The sequence below is a fragment of the Arachis stenosperma genome, chromosome 10, assembly GCF_014773155.1.
Source record: "Arachis stenosperma cultivar V10309 chromosome 10, arast.V10309.gnm1.PFL2, whole genome shotgun sequence".
In the NCBI taxonomy this organism is placed as follows: domain Eukaryota; kingdom Viridiplantae; phylum Streptophyta; class Magnoliopsida; order Fabales; family Fabaceae; genus Arachis; species Arachis stenosperma.
In genome coordinates, this window is record NC_080386.1 from 35,671,889 (window position 1) to 35,676,762 (window position 4,874).

Consider the following 4,874-nt stretch of genomic DNA (forward strand, 5'->3'; position numbering starts at 1 on the left):
ATTGCAGGGTTATCAGGATCATAAGCTTCTTCTTCAGAAGATGCCTCTTTAGTACTGTTGGATGCATTTTGCCATCCATTCAGACTTTGGGAAATCATGTTGACTTGCTGAGTCAAGACTTTGTTCTGAGCCAATATGGCATTTAGAGCATCAATTTCAAGAACTCCCTTCTTCTGAGGCGTCCCATTGTTCACGAAATTCCTCTCAGAAGTGTACATGAATTGATTATTTGCAACCATGTCAATAAGTTCTTGAGCTTCTGCAGGCGTTTTCTTTAGGTGAATGGATCCACCTGCAGAATGGTCCAGTGACATCTTAGAGAACTCAGACAGACCATAATAGAATATATCCAGAATGGTCCATTCTGAAAGCATGTTAGGAGGACACCTTTTGGTCATTTGTTTGTATCTTTCCCAAGCTTCATAGAGGGATTCACCATCTTTTTGTTTGAAGGTCTGAACATCCACTCAAAGCTTGCTCAGCTTTTAAGGAGGAAAGAACTTAGCCAAGAAGGTCGTGACCAGCTTATCCCAGGAGTCCAGGCTATCCTTAGGTTGTGAGTCCAACCATGTTCTAGCTTTGTCTCTTACAGTAAAAGGGAAAAGCATGAGCCTGTAGACTTCAGGATTTATTCCATTCGTCTTTACAGTCTCACAGATCTGCAAGAATTCAGTTAAAAACTGATAGGGATCCTCTGATGGAAGTCCATGGAACTTGCAGTTCTGTTGCATTAGAGTAACTAGCTGAGGTTTCAGCTCAAAATTGTTTGCTCCAATGGCGGGGATGGAGATGCTCCTTCCATCAAACTTGGAAGTAGGTGTAGAATAATCACCAAGCATCCTCCTTGCATTATTATTATTTTCGGCTGCCATCTCCTCTTCTTTTTTGAAAATTCTTGTAAGGTGCTCACTGGTTTGTTGTAATTTAGCTTCTCTTAGTTTCCTCTTCAGAGTCCTTTCAGGTTCTGGATCTGCCTCAACAAGAATGTTCTTGTCTTTGCTCCTGCTCATATGAAAAAGGAGGAACAGAAAATAATAATAGGGATCCTCTTTACCACAGTATAGAGATTCCCTTGTGTGAGTAGAAGAAAAGAAGAATAAGAATGAAGAAGAGAAGAATTCGAACACAGAGGAGAAGAAGGGGTTCGAATGTTAGGTGGAAGAGAAGTGTTAGTGAATAAATAAATAGAATGAGATGAGAGAGAGGGAATTTCGAAAATAAAATTAAAATTTTAAAAATAAAATTCGAAAATAAAAATTAAATTAAATTTTAAACAATTAGTTAATTAAAATTGAATTTTGAAAAAGAGGGAGATAATTTTCGAAAATTAGAGAGAAAAGGGTAGTTAGATGGTTTTGAAAAAGATAAGAAATAAACAAAAAGTTAGTTAGTTGATTTTCAAAATTTTTGAAAATCAGATTTTTGAAAAGATAAGAAGATAAGAAGTTAGAAAGGATATTTTAAAATCAAATTTTGAAAAAAGATAAAATTTAGAAAAAGATATGATTTTTAAAATTAAAATTGATTACTTGACTAACAAGAAACTAAAAGATTTGATTCTAGAATTTAAAAATTGAACCTTTCTTAACAAGCAAGTAACAAACTTCAAATTTTTAAATCAATCCTATTCATTGTTACTAAGATTTTTCGAAAATAAAGATAAAATTAATAAAAAGACTTTTTGAAAAATAATTTAAAAAAATAAATTTTTGAAAATTAATAAGACAAATGAAAAAGATTTGATTTTTGAAAAAGTTTTGAAAAAGATAAGATTTTTAAAATTGAAATTTTGGTTTGACTCATAAGAAACAACTAATTTTAAAAATTTTTGACAAAGTCAATCCAAATTTTCGAAATTTTGAGAGAAAAATGGAAAGATATGTTTTTGATTTTTGAAATTTTAATGATGAGAGAGAAAAACACCAAAAAAGACTCAATGCATGAAAGTTTTGGATCCAAATAAATGATGTATGCAAGAACACTATGAATGTCAAGATGAACACCAAGAACACTTTGAAGATCAAGAACTTATTTTTTGAAAATTTTTTAGAAAAGAAAAACATGCAAGACACCAAACTTAGATGTTTTCAATGCTTAGATGATATGAATGCAAAAATGCATATGAGAAACAAGAAAAAACACACAACAAGAAAATATAAAGATCAAACAAGAAGACTGACCAAGAACAACTTGAAGATCATGAAGAACATATGATGAATTTTCAAAAATTCTTGAAAAAAACAAAAATATACAAGACACCAAACTTAAAAATTGACACTAGACTCAAACAAGAAACACAAAATATTTTTTTTTATTATTTTTATAAATTTTTTTTGTAATTTTTCGAAAAATAATTTTGGAAAAACAAAAAAAGAAATTTTTTTTTCTTTGTATTTTTATTTTATTTTTTTTCGAAAATAAGAAATAAAAGAAAATAAAATTACCTAATCTGAGCAACAAGATGAACCGTCAGTTGTTCAAGCTCGAACAATCCCTGGCAACGGCGCCAAAAACTTGGTACGCAGAATTGTGATCTCTGGTAATGGCTCCAAATAAACTTGGTGCTCTAATCTTAATTCATAATTTGTCACAACTCCGTGTAGCTGACCAGCAAGTGCACTGGGTCGTCCAAGTAATACCTTACGTGAGTAAGGGTCGATCCCACGAAGATTGTTGGTTTGAAGCAAGCTATGGTCATCTTGTAAATCTCAGTCAAGCAGATTCAAATGATAATGGTTTTGGGAAATATAAAGAGATACTTAATTAAATAATAAAGGATAGAAATACTTATGTAAATCATTGGTAGGAATTTCAGATAAGCGTATGGCGATGCTGTATGGCTCTAGAACGTCTGCTTTCCTACTGCTTTCATCCAATCCTTCTTACTCTTTTCCATGGCAAGCTTTGTAGGGCATCACCGTTGTCAATGGCTACATCCCATCCTCTCAGTGAAAAAGGTCCAAATGCTCTGTCACAGCACGGCTAATCATCTGTCGGTTCTCGTTCATACTGGAATAGGATTCACCTTCCTTTTGCGTCTGTCACTACGCCCAGCACTCGCGAGTTTGAAGCTCGTCACTGTCATTCGATCATTGAATCCTACTCGGAATACCACAGACAAGGTTTAGACTTTCCGGATTCTCATGAATGCCGCCATCAATTCTAGCTTATACCACGAAGACTTTGATTCCACGGAATATGAGGCTCGGTTGTCAGGCGAGGCGACCATGCATCGTGGGTCAACAATCCAAGAAATATGCGCCCGGTCTGATGTAGAACGGAGGTGGTTGTCAGGCACGCGTTCATAGGTGAGAATGATGATGAGCGTCACGGATCATAACATTCATCAAGTTGTAGTGCAACAAATATCTTAGAATAGGAATAAGTGAATTGAATAGAAAATAGAAGTAATTGCATTAATACTCGAGGTACAGCAGAGCTCCACACCTTAGTCTATGGAGTGTAGAAACTCTACCGTTGAAAATACATAAGTAAAAGGTTCAGGCATGGCCGTGAGGCCAGCCCCTAAAATGAGATCAATAGTCTCCTAAGATGAATAATAGAGTAAAACTAAGACCAAAGATGAAAATACAATAGTAAAAGTTCTATTTATACTAAACTAGTTACTAGGGTTTACAGAAGTAAGTCTAAGTGCAGAAATCCACTTCCGGGGCCCATTTTGGTGTGTTCTTGGGCTGAGCTTTAGCTTTCCACGTGCAGAGGCTCCTTTTGGAGTTGAATGCCAAGTTGTAACGTGTTTTTGGCGTTCAACTCTGGTTCGTGATGTGTTTCTGGCGTTTAACTCCAGACTGCAGCGTATAACTGGTGTTTAGCGCCAGTTTGCGTCATCAATTCTCAAACAAAGTATGAACTATTATATATTGCTGGAAAGCCCTAGATGTCTACTTTTCAACGCCGTTGGAAGCGCACCATTTGGATTTCTGTAGCTCCAGAAAATCCATTTCGAGTGCAGGGAGGTCAGAATCCATGAGCATCAGCAGTCCTTTGTCAGCCTTTCTTTCAGAGTTTTGCTCAGGTCCTTCAATTTCAGCCAAAATTCACCTGAAATCACAGAAAAATACACAAAGTCATAGTAAAGTCCAGAAATGTGAATTTAGCATAAAAACTAATAAAAACATCCATAAAAGTAACTAGATCCTACTAAAAACATACTAAAAACAATGCCAAAAAAAGCGTATAAATTATCCACTCATCACTTCTCTCTCTAGAAACTAACCTACATGATGCTAAACCTACAACTAATTGCTCCCCCTTTGATTGGACTTCAATTCTGCATGAAATACACTCAGAAACAAGTTGGATTTGGGCCTGGGCAGCTCAGAAATCGCCCCCAGCGTTTTGCCTTTAAGTGGGCCAAGTAAGAGTATCGGCGCGCGCGCGCCATGTGCGCGTGTGCGTCGATTGGCAAATTCCCTATCCGCGCGGAAGCGGCATGTACGCGTGCGCGTCCTTTGGCGAGAACACTTTTGCGCATGCGCGCCTTGTACGCGTGCGCGCCCCTCTATGCATTTCCAATTCTTGTTTCTTCATGCATTCTCCTCTTTGCATGCTTTACTCCTCATTTCTTCCACCCAATACTTGCCATATGAACCTGAAATTACTTAACAAACACATCAAGGCATCGAATGGAATTAAAGTGAATTAAAATCACCGATTTAAGGCCTAAAAATCATATTTTACATTTAAGCACATTTCAAGGGAGAATTTCAAAACCATGCTATTTCATTGAATGAATGTGAGAAAAGGTGAATAAATCCCCCAAAATAAGCACAAAATAAACCACGAAATCGGGGTTTATCAAATCTCCCCACACTTAAACTAAGCATGTCCTCATGCTAAAATCAAGAAAGAAG

The 4,874-nt window shown here is 36.2% G+C and overlaps 1 non-coding gene across 1 annotated transcript; it reads left to right on the forward strand.

Annotated features, from left to right (window-relative positions):
* The first annotated feature begins 368 nt into the window (after positions 1 to 368).
* On the forward strand, positions 369 to 476 carry LOC130958491 (small nucleolar RNA R71). Its single transcript, XR_009077610.1, has one exon. It is a non-coding gene; the product is annotated as a small nucleolar RNA R71 (small nucleolar RNA).
* The last annotated feature ends 4,398 nt before the right edge of the window (positions 477 to 4,874 follow it).